The sequence below is a fragment of the Dendrobates tinctorius genome, unplaced genomic scaffold (assembly GCF_039654945.1).
Source record: "Dendrobates tinctorius isolate UK_male_01 unplaced genomic scaffold, ASM3965494v1 ptg000039l, whole genome shotgun sequence".
NCBI lineage: Eukaryota > Metazoa > Chordata > Amphibia > Anura > Dendrobatidae > Dendrobates > Dendrobates tinctorius.
Window position 1 is genome coordinate 9,515,925 of NW_027361707.1, and position 14,783 is coordinate 9,530,707.

Consider the following 14,783-nt stretch of genomic DNA (forward strand, 5'->3'; position numbering starts at 1 on the left):
ATCTGGGCAATAAAAATGGAAAAAGCATATATAGAATGGGAGGAATAGGGCTAAGTGACAGCACATGTGAAAAAGACTTGGGTATACTAATAGATCACAGACTGAATATGAGTCAACAGTGTGATGCAGCAGCAAAACAGGCAAATGCAATTCTAGGATGTATTAACAGAAGCATACAGTCTAGATCACGTGAAGTCATTATTTCCCTCTACTCCTCTTTGGTCAGACCTCATCTGGAATATTGTGTCCAGTTTTGGGCAACACATTTTAAAAAAGACATCAACAAACTGGAGCAAGTTCAGAAAAGAGCGACCAGAATGGTGACCGGTCTGCAAACCCTGTCTTATGAGGAAAGGTTGCAGGATTTGGGAATGTTTAGTTTGCAAAAGAGAAGACTGAGAGGAGACTTAATAGCTGTCTACAAATATCTAAAGGGCTGTCACATTGTAGAAGGATCAACTTTATTCTCATTTGCACAAGGAAAGACTAGAAGCAATGGGATGAAACTGAATGGGAGGAGACACAGATTAGATATTAGAAAAAACTTTTTGACAGTTAGAGTGATCAATGAGTGGAACAGGCTGCCACGAGAAGTGGTGAGTTCTCCTTCAATGGAAGTCTTCAAACAGAGGCTGGACAGACATCTGACTGGGATGATTTAGCGAATCCTGCTTTGAGCAGGGGGTTGGACCAGATGGCCCAGGAGGTCCCTTCCAACTCTACGATTCTATGATTCTATGAATCTATGATTCTATGATTAAGACTCCCCAACAAGCCGCCCTGGAGCATGAGAATCTCATTAAATGAAAATTACAAATACAGATTGAGCAGCAACCACAAGACAGATTTCATCAACCAGGTACCATTTTAATCAGTATGATAACAGCGCCAACCTGACAGTGTCTGTAGTTTACTGATTATGCAAATTGTCTCTTCAGAGAGGAAGAGGACTAGAACTCTAGTGCCACCTATTGGAGGTAGCAATCCTAAAAGTCAATGTTGACTCTTTAACGAGCCTAGTTACATGACTTAGGATAAAAGCCAAGCCAGAATCTCCATTTGCAGACACTGTGTTTTGGGGTACTGCCCCTCATCAGTGCAAAGTGGGAGATCTGGTTTAGCTGTGAGAGAGGCGTCTGACCGATATCCAAGAAGTATCATTTCTCCTTGCGGAGAATGACATGCTGAGCATGTCGAGGTGAGGAGACTTAAAGCCGCAATGCTCCTCTGGGAAATATGCTAATTATGCAAATTGTCTCTTCAGAGAGGAAGAGGACTAGAACTCTAGTGCCACCTATTGGAGGTAGCAATCCTAAAAGTCAATGTTGACCCTTTAACGAGCCTAGTTACATGACTTAGGATAAAAACCAAGCCAGAATCTCCATTTGCAGACACTGTGTTTCGGGGTACTGCCCCTCATCAGTGCAAAGTGGGAGATCTGGTTTGGGTGTGAGAGAGGCGTCTGACCGATATCCAAGAAGTATCATTTCTCCTTGCGGAGAATGACATGCTAAGCATGTCGAGGTGACTTAAAGCCGCAATGCTCCTCTGGGAAATATGCTAATTATGCAAATTGTCTCTTCAGAGAGGAAGAGGACTAGAACTCTAGTGCCACCTATTGGAGGTAGCAATCCTAAAAGTCAATGTTGACCCTTTAAGGAGCCTAGTTACATGACTTAGGATAAAAGCCAAGCCATAATCTCCATTTGCAGACACTGTGTTTCGGGGTACTGCCCCTCATCAGTGCAAAGTGGGAGATCTGGTTTGGCTGTGAGAGAGGCGTCTGACCGATATCCAAGAAGTATCATTTCTCCTTGCGGAGAATGACATGCTAAGCATGTCGAGGTGACTTAAAGCCGCAATGCTCCTCTGGGAAATATGCTAATTATGCAAATTGTCTCTTCAGAGAGGAAGAGGACTAGAACTCTAGTGCCACCTATTGGAGGTAGCAATCCTAAAAGTCAATGTTGACCCTTTAAGGAGCCTAGTTACATGACTTAGGATAAAAGCCAAGCCAGAATCTCCATTTGCAGACACTGTGTTTCGGGGTACTGCCCCTCATCAGTGCAAAGTGGGAGATCTGGTTTGGCTGTGAGAGAGGCGTCTGACCGATATCCAAGAAGTATCATTTCTCCTTGCGGAGAATGACATGCTAAGCATGTCGAGGTGAGGAGACTTAAAGCCGCAATGCTCCTCTGGGAAATATGCTAATTATGCAAATTGTCTCTTCAGAGAGGAAGAGGACTAGAACTCTAGTGCCACCTATTGGAGGTAGCAATCCTAAAAGTCAATATTGACCCTTTAAGGAGCCTAGTTACATGACTTAGGATAAAAGCCAAGCCAGAATCTCCATTTGCAGACACTGTGTTTCGGGGTACTGCCCCTCATCAGTGCAAAGTGGGAGATCTGGTTTGGCTGTAGTTTACTGCTGATAGGTTCCCTTTAAGAAAGCACAGTAGATGAAGATAGTGAGGACTGTGGGATTTTCCGTTCACCTGGTTTACCCTTAGCTTTGAGCAGACGCTACAGACAAGACTCCGATCTGCTGAATAACCCCGCGTAACACTTGTAGAACCGGAGAGATGGTGGTTAACCGAGGGAAATTTTTATCTGACATTTCAATAGGAAGTTCTAAAAATTCTAAATCCTGTGAGGTATATAGTGAGAGCAGCAAACACAGGATATTTTGGGTAGTAAATTGTGTAGGTCAAGAATAAAGCGGTGGGTGACAAAGAAGAAGGGGGGTGCAGTTTCACACTTCTTACATGACGAGTTGACTCAGAGCTACGTGAAATTGTAATTTTCTTTTCAGTCACAAGGTGCAACTTATTCTTTGTGACATTTTTAATTTTTCATTCTTCTTCCAGTTTGTGATGAGTAGGAAAAATAGGAAAATGGTAAAATGTGATTTATTTTAAAGTTTAATCTCAGCATCTAATATCTATAACGTTAATAATATGTACTATGGTGGAGGAAAGGTCACGTTTCTTACACAAGCAGGGACTTTTAATCTTACATTTAGGGTTAACTTTCACCTATCGAAGGTGGAGGTCAACATTTTATGTGGTGAAACTGTGCTTCATCCCGAAGATGCAGGCTACAAAGGGAAGTGGCTATATCATTGTATTAGAAGGGATTTCTAATTAGATCCTTATGCCTGATTGGACTGAATACTTTACGGAGATTTTTTTAGGATTAGAAAACCCTAGCTGGCCTGCAACGGAACAGAGCTGCATTACCGGACATATCACATAGATAAGTGTGGAAAAAAGTGGTATTATTAAAAACATCAGCGTGGTGCACAAAAAATAAGCCCTCACCCAACCCCAGATCACTAAAAATGGAGACACTACGGGTCTCGGAAGATGGCGCAATTTTTTTTTTAAACAAATTTTGGAATTTTGTTCACCACTTAGATAAAAAAGAACCTAAACTTGTTTGGTATCTATGAACTCGTAATGACCTGGAGAATCATAGTGGCAGGTCAGTTTTAGCATTTAGTGAACCTAGCAAAAAAAAGCCAAACAAAAAATAAGTGTGGGATGGCACTTTTTTTTTGCAATTTCACCACACTTGGAATTTTTCTCCCGTTTTCTTGTACACGACATGGTAAAACCAATGGTATCATTTAAAAGTACAACTCGTCCCACAAAAAACAAGTCCTGACATGGCCATATTGACAGAAAAATAAAAAAGTTGTGGCTCTGGGAAGAAGGGGAGGGAAAAATGAAAATGCCAAACCAAAAATACCCCTGGTTGTTAAGGGGTTAATTGTTTAATTACGAGCGTACTATTTTTTTTTACAGTATATATTATGTATTTCCATACATTCCTACCATAGGGATTTCTCTGTTGGCTCACCGATCATTCAGTTTGTGTGTTTATTGCTTTTTCAGTTATATTTAATAAAAGTTACAGGTTATGGTTAAGGCTATGTGCCCACGTAGCGTTTCTTAAGCAGAGTATTCCTGAGCAGAAACGCACACCCTCTTCCCGGGAAAACGCATGCGGTTTTTGATGCGCTATTCTAAGCATTTGTCAAGCGTTTTAGCAAGCGTTTTCCTATGTGCTTTTGCCCATACAATTGATGAACATGCTGCGGTTTTTACCGCTAAGCGATTCCGCAGCGGTAAAAAACGCACCATTGGAACAACATGTGCGGAATCAATTATGATTGAATGGAATGCTTTTCTTAAGCGTTTCCGCGGCAGAATCGCGCGTTTAAAAACGCAGCAGAAACGCTTAAAAAACACTACGCGGGCACACAGCCTTAAGGTTTGATTATCCAAAAAAGAGCAACAATATTTATATAAATCAGTAAAGCACTGCAAAGATTTAAAGGGAGTTTCTGGAATTTTAGAAAAGGTTCCCAAGAGTAGAGATCATAAAATAAAAAAATTATAACTTACCCACTGAATCCACGCACAGCTCAGTTTGTTGCCTCTGTGTAGTCCCTGCCAGTTTTGTAATGTTGATGTCCCATCAATAACACTAGTATAACTAATATATTATATTGTTATATAATATACAGTATATATATATTATATAGTTATAACTAATATAACTCCTTCCTCACCCCCTCTGACATAGCCTCTCCTGCTGCACTTTCCTATGGTGGATTACACCTTTCCAACACCAGCAGCAAGCATGGCGGAGGATTTGATTTTCTCCTGTCAGATAACTGCTCCTCCACCCCAATCCTACTGCCAACCTCCATTACCCTCCCTTCCTTTGAGGTGCACTCTGTAAGAATCTACTCCCCCTCCAACTGGTTGTCCTTACCCCCCCCAGGGCCAGCCACCACCTTCTTCAACTACTTCACTTCCTTTCCGCTGACATCCCCACTTTAATCATGGATGACTTTCACATTCCCATTGACATTTCCCACTCAGCTGCCACTAAACGTCTATCTCTCACTTCTTCCTTCGGCCTCGCTCAATGGTCTTCTGCAGCTACTCACAAAGATGGCCACACACTAGACCTCATCTTCACCCGCCTCTGCTCCCTATCCAACCTCTCTAACTCACCTCTTCCTCTTTCTGACCACAACCTACTTACATTCTCTTCCCTCTCTTCTCCAGGTCCACAATCCCCACCCCACAAACTTGCACACCCTCGCAGAAATTTTAAACACCTCGATCTACACTCACTGTCTGAATCCCTACGCCATCTTACAGACATAAGTTCCCTACACAATGCGGATGCTGCTGCCCCTCTATATAACACCACAATAGCTGTAGCTCTTGAATCGGTTGCCCCTCTCACACATACCAAAGCTTGCATAATCAACAGACATCCCTGGCACACCAGCCTGACCAAACAACTGAGGCGGGCTTCCAGGGTTGCTGAGTGGAGATGGAAAAGATCCCACTCCAACGAGCTCTTCATCACATTTAAACAGTTCCTCACTACTTTCAACGCCACACTTGCTGCAGTAAAAACAAACCTACTTCTCATCTCTCATGTCCTCCCTGTCTCACAACCCTAAATAGCTATTCAATACCTTCAATTCACTCTCATCCATCCCCCAGCACCTTCTCCCTCTCCACTCATCTCAGCTGAAGACTTTGCTTCATTTTTCAAACAGAAGATTGATAACATCAGAGACAGTTTTGGTCGACAACCATCAGAGCCCTTCTTCCTAACTGTCCAGCCCTCCTCCTCCAAAACCAACTTCTCCAACATTACAGAAGATCGACTCTCCACTCTACTCTCAAGTTCACATCTCATCACCTGTGCACTTGACCTGATCCCATCCCACTTCATCCCAAACCTCACCACAGTCTTCATCCCAACCCTAACTCATCTCTTCAACCTATCACTAACAACTGGTGTTTTTCTCTCAAGCTTTAAACATGCTTCAATCACACCTATCCTCAAAAAGTCCTCTCTTGACCCATCCTCTTCATATAGCTATCACCCTATATCACTTCTCCCCTATGCCTCAAAACTACTTGAACACCACATCTATCTTGAACTGTCCGCCGACCTTTCTTCTTGCTCCCTCTTCGACCACTTACAATCTGGCTTCTGGACGCAGCACTCCACTGAAACTGCCCTTACTAAGGTCACCAATGACCTATTAACTGCCAAATCCAAGCGACATTACTCGGTCCTCCTCCTCTTGGCTCTGTCCTCTGCCTTTGACACAGTGGACCATTCCCCATTACTACGGACCCTCTCCTCTCTTGGCATCACAGACTTGGCCCTATCTTGGATCTCGTCATACCTAACAGACCAGACATTCAACGTCTCCCACTCGCACACCACTTCCTCACCTTGCCCCCTATCTGTCGAAGTTCCGCAAGGTTCAGTCCTAGGGTCCCTGCTCTTCTCCATTTACACCTTCAGCCTCGGACAGCTCATAGAATCTCACAGCTTTCAGTATCACCTCTATGCTGATGACACACAGATCTACATCTTTGGACCAGATATCACCTCCCTACTAACCACAATTCAACAATGTCTGTCTGCTATTTCATCCTTCTTCTCCGCTAGATTTCTAAAACATAATATGAAAAAAACAGAATTCATCATCTTTCCCCCATCTCACTCGATCCCCCTAATGGACCTATCCATTAATGTAAATGGCTGCCCACTCTCCCCAGTCCCACAAGCTCACTGCCTTGGGGTAATCCTTGACAATGATCTCTCTTTTAACCACATATCCAAGCCTTTCCACTTCCTGCTGACTTCAACTCAAAAACATTTCACGGATCCGTACATTCCTCAACCAAGAATCTGCAAAAACCCTAGTCCATGCCCTCATCATCTTCCGCCTTGACTACTGCAACCTCCTGCTCTGTGGCCTCCCCTCTAACACTTTTGCATCCGTGCAATCTATTCTAAACTCTGCTGCTCGACAAATCCACCTGTCCCCCCGCTATTCCCCAGCCTCTCCCTTCTGTCAAACCCTGCACTGGCTCCCCATTACCCAAAGACTCAAATTTAAAACCCATCCACAACCTGTGTCCTCAAGACATTATGACCTTGTCTCCCGGTACTTACCTACAACACACAACCTCTGATCCTCACAAGATCTCCTTCTCCACTTCCCTCTTCCCACAATCGCATACAAGATTTCTCCCGTACATCACCCCTCCTCTGGAACTCTCTACCACAATGTATCAGACTCTCACCTCCCATCGAAACCTTCAAATAGACCCTGAAGACCTACCTCTTCCGACAAGCCTACAACCTGCAGTAACCACCGATCGACCAAACCGCTTCATGACCAGCTCAACCCTCGCCCATCCCTTGTAGATTGTGAGCCCTCACGGGCATGATCCTCTCTCCTCCTGTACCAGTCGTGATTTGTATTGTTTAAGTTATTTTACTAGTTTTTAATTATGTATACCCCTTTTCACATGTAACGCGCCATGGAATAAATGGCGCTATAATAAATAATAATAATATAATTCCCTAGACTTAAAATCGTAACCTTGTAGTAGGGATTTTGCAAGGAAAATCGGATGTGCAATGATGAGCAGAATTTTAGTACGGTTGTGTCTGTATGACAACGTTGATTAACATTGGACCAACCAGTCATCCTCTCACCCGGAGTCAACAGCACTGTCACAGGTTTACCATGAACGAGAGGAGCCAGAAGATCGCAGCGTCTGATTTCTCCTACTCCTGCACTGATTAGAAGCACTTCACCTTCATAATAAACTGTGCAAATTTTTTTGTAGTGCAGGGGTTAATCTGCTCAATTGAGAGCTTCTAGAAGCTTTCCTGCATTAAGACTCTCAGCTGTTCACTGTTAGCCACTCCCATCTCCTATATAATCTGGGCCCTGGCTAGCACTCATTGTCAGAGAAGCTTATGCCACATGGTTGGAGGTTGTTGGTGGCCGATATTTGAGAAGGGGTTTGGTGGATTGTCTGTGACTGTTGTTAGGTTTTGAGTATGTGATAATTCCCCTTCTTCTCCTACTTTGGTTTAACCACATTCTAGACTCCCTGATGTATTCCTCTGTTATGTGTGTGAGTATATTTGTATGATCAGTATTTTTTGTTATCCCTGTTCGTATTACCTTGTTAATCTAGTTGGTGTATTACGGTACACTACCACTACTACTACTACCCTCTTCCCTGGGTGGGAGAAGGGTACAAACTGAGGGCGGATTAAGCAGCTAAGGCAAGGTACGTGGCCCCCAGCATCTTCACCATCAGAAGTAATCCAGAGAACAGGGCGAGCTAGGGCATTAGGGACAGGGAAGGAGCACCTTGGCCCGGGACACCAGAGTCGTGACATTAGCTCTGACTGAAACCATTTTTTGGTCCAGTATGGCTCCTATCACTGCTCAGACAGGGCAACTGCAGCAGCTCAGCCAGGAGGTGACAGATCTATGCACTGTCGTTTTACAGCACTTTAACACGGCAACAGGTCAGGAGGACTGGAGTGTTTAGTGACTAATCTAGAGGATATGAGCCCGGCTGCGAAACGGAGGTGGACTGTCCTGTTTCCCGGCTGCGAACCAGGCGATATTGTGTGCTGTGTTTTTTTTGAGTTGAACATTAAAGAGACGTTTTTCTTTGAACTTTGCAGGGTCACTGCCTCATCACTGCATAGTGTGCTACCGCTGCACAACTATTATTTGAAATTACAATTGATGTTAATTTAGCAAATATATATTAGCTTATATTACCTGTACCTGATATACCGCATATACTCGTGTATAAGCCGAGATTTTCAGCACTTTTTTTGGGCTGAAAATGCCCCCTCGGCTTATACACGAGTCATTTTGCAGAAACCAGCTGGGGAGGGGGAGCAGCGGCAGGAGCCAGTGGCTGGGACATCATACTCACCCTCCTGTGCAATTGCTGAACATCCCCTGCATCCTCCATTGTCCCAGGGCTGGCATCTTCTTCCTGTGTTGAGCGATCACATGGCACCGCTCATTAAGGTCATGAATATGGATGCGACTCCACTCCCATAGGCGTGGTGTCCATATTCATGACCATAATGAGCGGTACCACGTGACCGCTCATCACAGGAAGAAGATGCCAGCCCTGGGACAACGGAGGATGCAGTGGACGTTCAGCGATTGCACAGGAGGGTTAGTATGACGGAAGAGCACGGAGCAGGATAGGGGGAGCACAGAGCAGGATAGGGGGAGCACAGAGGACAGGGGGTGCACTGACGAGCATGGGGGAGGACAGGGAGCTGAGCCATACATAGAAGGATGGGACGGGGGAGCCGAGCCATGCATACTGGGAGGGGGGAGAGCCACACAGAGCAGGACAGGGATGAGGGTACAATGTATACCCGGCTTATACTCGAGTCAATAAGCTTTCCCAGTTTTCCGTGGCAAAATTAGGGGCCTTGGTTTATACTCGGGTCGGCTTATACTCGAGCATATACAGTATACGCATTTTGGATCTGTTGCTATTTACATCAGTGTCTTTTGTTGTTGACTTTTTTAATTTCTTTTTTTGCCAGTGTATTAGTTATTGTAATAAAATTGTTTGATATATTTACTCAGATATTTACTTGTAGAATGTATGTTTATGGGGGTGTCCAGTTAAACCATTTTTTGGCTATTTTCTAGTTACAGGCAATCCACCATGACATATGAAAATATTACTATAAAATGTATTTTGTTGATATTGCTCTTATAAGAGATCACAGTACAGTGATTGATGGTGACTTACAGGTGACGTTCTTTCTGATGGAGTCGTTCACTTTCCCATCTTTTCCATCTGGCCCAGACTGAAATCACTTCTTCCAGCCAGGACATAGCTGCAGAGATTACAACAAGGACACATTAGACTTCTCACATTTCCAGCCCTGTCCCCATCTATCCCCAACCTGCACAAACTCCTCATCCTGCTGATACTTCAATACTGATCCGCTGTTGCTGTATGTGTCCCTATTGCTGCACCTACTGTGTGGCACAATAACAGCGCTTCTCTTACTGCCCTGCATAGTAATGCCATTTAAGGTTTGCTCATACTGCCTTATAACACAGTTGATGTTTTATCAGATAGCAATTGGGCCAATGTAATTCTATGGGGCAACTCAGATCTGCGATTATTTTCTCAAAAAAAGTGAAATGCCACGTTTTTTGGATTTTTTGTTACCATGTGCACCAAATGCTAAAACTGACCTGCCATCATGATGCTCCAGGTTATTATGAGTTCACAGACTCCAAACATGTCTAGGTTTTCTTTTTATTTAAGTGGTGAAAAAAAAATCCAAACTTTGTTAAAGAAAATTGAGCCATTTTCCGATACCCGTAGCGTCTCCATTTTTCGTGCTCTCGGATTGAGTGAGGCCTTATTTTTTTGCGCGCCAAGCTGACGTTTTTATTGATACCATTTTGGTGCACGTATGTTCTTTTGATCGCCCGTTATTACATTTTAATGCAATGTCGCGGCAACCAAAAAAATGTAATTCTGGCATTTTGACTTTTTTTCTCACTACGCCGTTTAGGGATCAGGTTAATCCTTTATTTTATTTATAGATCGGGCGATTCTGAATGCGGCAATACCAAATATGTGTATGTTTGTTTTTTTTTTAATTGCTTTATTTTGAATGGGGCGAAAGTGGGGTGATTTGAACCTTTATATTTTTTAATTATTTTTTTATTTTTTTTTAAACTTTTGGCATTCCTCAATAGTCTCCTAATTCCCAGGAGACCTCTGGTTGTCATGCCAACCCACTGGTGACCCGCAATCCCAGGACGGGGGTCACCGATGGGCGGGATTTCCAGCCCGATGGCCGGGAGCACGCGTTAAATGCCGCCGTCAGAGTTTGACAGCAGCATTTAGCGGGTTAACAGCCGAGAGTGATTCAAAACAGCTGACATGTGAAGGCTAGTGTGAAACTAGCCTTACATCCTGTATTATACTCCAGAGCTGCACTCACTATTCTCTTGGTGCAGTCACTGTGTACATATATTTGGCCGGGATCACACACAGTGAGATATGGCCGAGTCTCGCAGGTTAAAACCAAGCTCTGGCACCGGCACTCCGGAGCGGAGCGTGCAGCTCCATGTATTGCTGTGCGGCTGCACGCTTCGCTCCGGAATGCTGGCGCCAGAGCTTGGTTTTAACCTGCGAGACTCGGCCGTATCTCGCTGTGTGTGATCCCGGCCTTACAGTACATTACTGATCCTCAGTTACCTCCTGTATTATACTCCAGAGCTGTGCTCATTATTCAGCTGGTGCAGTCACTGTGTACATGTATGAAGATGAGACAAGACAGAATCAGCGGTGTGCCCTTTAAGGCTGCAACTATCGGTGCTGTCACCACTGTAGCAGGGTAAATTTCCCCTGGGAGGGAGAAACCATCTGGTCAGACAGCAGGGGGCGCAGGGTACTTAAGGGGGACTGAGCGCGGGAATGGGGCAGACTTGGCAGGAAGGGACAGGAGATGGTTGACTCCCTATCTGCAGCTCCTACTGACGACTCCCCTGCTTCCAGGTCCACGTGTGCTGACTTAGAGATTACCCCTGTTGCTATTGAGTTACCGTCTGTGAGCAAACCATCGGATATTGTTGTTTCGGCTAGGATACCATCGGCACAGCCTAGAGACTACTCTGAGAGACCACGAACTGTTGTGGACAGTGCACGTGCTTGCGGCCCGTGCCTGGTGCCAATCCTGGGACATTCATCCAGAGGATTATTTCCACGCTACAGCACATAAAAGACAAAGAGGACTGAATGATTCAGCAATGTCGGCTGACAGTGCTATTCTTTCCTGCGGAACAGAGCCAGAGACTTTGTGTGCCATTTGCGACACCGTGAGATCTTCCAGCCTTCCCCCTGCCAGAACTTCAACCGATAAGTGCACTGTTTATTTTGTATATTTCTGTTACCCTATTTCATTGCCTCCCTGCAAGGAGTATTGCTGTGAACTACTGTTTAGTAAAAACTGTTAACCCTGCTCCGGTTATTCACTGCATCAGACAAACTGCTTTCTCCTCTTACATGCATACATTACATTACTTAGACTGAGTTACATCCTGTATTATACCCCAGAGCTGCACTCACTATTCTGCTGGTGCATTCACTGTGTACATACATTACATTACTGATCCTGAGTTACCTCCTGTATTATACTCCTCCAGAGCTGCACTCACTATTCTGCTGGTGCATTCACTGTGTACATACATTACATTACTGATCCTGAGTTACATCCTGCATTATACCAGAGAGCTGCACTCACTATTCTGCTGGTGCAGTCACTGTGTACATACATTACATTACTGATCCTGAGTTACCTCCTGTATTATACCAGAGAGCTGCACTCACTATTCTGCTGGTGCAGTCACTGTGTACATACATTACATTAATGATCCTGAGTTACATCTTTATTATACTCCAGAGCTGCACTCACTATTCTGCTGGTGCAGTCACTGTGTACATACATTACATTACTGATCCTGAGTTACATCCTGTATTATACCCCAGAGCTGCACTCACTATTCTGCTGGTGCAGTCACTGTGTACATACATTACATTACTGATCCTGAGTTACATCCTGTATTATACTCCAGAGCTGCACTCACTATTCTGCTGGTGCAGTCACTGTGTACATACTGTATATTACATTACTGATCCTGAGATACATCCTGTATTATACTATAGAGCTGCACTCACTATTCTGCTGGTGCAGTCACTATGTACATACATTACATTACTGATCCTGAGATACATCCTGTATTATACCCCAGAGCTGCACTCACTATTCTGCTGGTGCAGTCACTGTGTACATACATTACATTACTGATCCTGAGTTACATCCTGTATTATACTCCAGAGCTGCACTCACTATTCTGCTGGTGCAGTCACTGTGTACATACATTACTGATCCTGAGTTACATCCTGTATTATACCCCAGAGCTGCACTCACTATTCTGCGGGTGTAGTCACTGTGTACATACATTACATTACTGATCCTGAGTTACATCCTGTATTATACCCCAGAGCTGCACTCACTATTCTGCTGGTGCAGTCACTGTGTACATACATTACATTACTGATCCTGAGTTACATCCTGTATTATACTCCAGAGCTGCACTCACTATTCTGCTGGTGCAGTCACTGTGTACATACATTACTGATCCTGAGTTACCTCCCATAGTATACTCTCCAGAGCTGCACTCACTATTCTGCTGGTGCAGTCACTGTGTACATACATTACTGATCCTGAGTTACCTCCCGTAGTATACTCTCCAGAGCTGCACTCACTATTCTGCTTGTGCAGTCACTGTGTACATACATTACATTACTGATCCTGAGTTACATCCTGTATTATACTCCAGAGCTGCACTCACTATTCTGCTGGTGTAGTCACTGTGTACATACATTACATTACTGATCCTGAGTTACATCCTGTATTATACTCCAGAGCTGCACTCACTATTCTGCTGATGCAGTCACTGTGTACATACATTATATTACTGATCCTGAGTTACATCCTGTATTATACCCCAGAGCTGCACTCACTATTCTGCTGGTGCAGTCACTGTGTACATACATTACATTACTGATCCTGAGTTACATCCTGTATTATACTCCAGAGCTGCACTCACTATTCTGCTGGTGCAGTCACTGTGTACATACATTACTGATCCTGAGTTACCTCCCGTAGTATACTCTCCAGAGCTGCACTCACTATTCTGCTGGTGCAGTCACTGTGTACATACATTACTGATCCTGAGTTACCTCCCGTAGTATACTCTCCAGAGCTGCACTCACTATTCTGCTTGTGCAGTCACTGTGTACATACATTACATTACTGATCCTGAGTTACATCCTGTATTATACTCCAGAGCTGCACTCACTATTCTGCTGGTGTAGTCACTGTGTACATACATTACATTACTGATCCTGAGTTACATCCTGTATTATACCCCAGAGCTGCACTCACTATTCTGCGGGTGTAGTCACTGTGTACATACATTACATTACTGATCCTGAGTTACATCCTGTATTATACCCCAGAGCTGCACTCACTATTCTGCGGGTGTAGTCACTGTGTACATACATTACATTACTGATCCTGAGTTACATCCTGTATTATACCCCAGAGCTGCACTCACTATTCTGCTGGTGCAGTCACTGTGTACATACATTACATTACTGATCCTGAGTTACATCCTGTATTATACCCCAGAGCTGCACTCACTATTCTGCGGGTGTAGTCACTGTGTACATACATTACATTACTGATCCTGAGTTACCTCCCGTAGTATACTCTCCAGAGCTGCACGCACTATTCTGCTGGTGCAGTCACTGTGAAAGGAAACACACGAACACCGGATATGGATAATATATCTGCACAAATTATCTAAACAATAATCATAACAATAATTTGTTTCATTCATTTATATACACTACCACCAGTATTCAATGAAAGTAAGTGGTTTACCCACTGGTTATGAAAAACCAACCCTAAACCCCCGAAATGGACCCGTGGACAGGAAAGACCAAGCAAGATATAATCTTCAATAAATACCTTTATTAGTATTATATAAGTAGTGGTACAAAACACCATAAAATTTATAAAAAACAGTATATGCAAATTGCCTCTTCAGACAGAAAGAGGACTTTTACTCTACAGCGCCACCTATTGGAAGTAGCGATCCTACAAGTCACAATCAACCCTTTAACGAGTCTTGTAATATGACTTAGGATAAAAGCCAAATCAGAATCTCAATTTGCAGACACTGTGTTTCGAGCTATTGACCCTCAGTCCAGAGCATCTCACCTAGCCAAATCAGATGTCATACTTTGCACTGACGAGAGCCAATAGCTCGAAACACCGTGTCC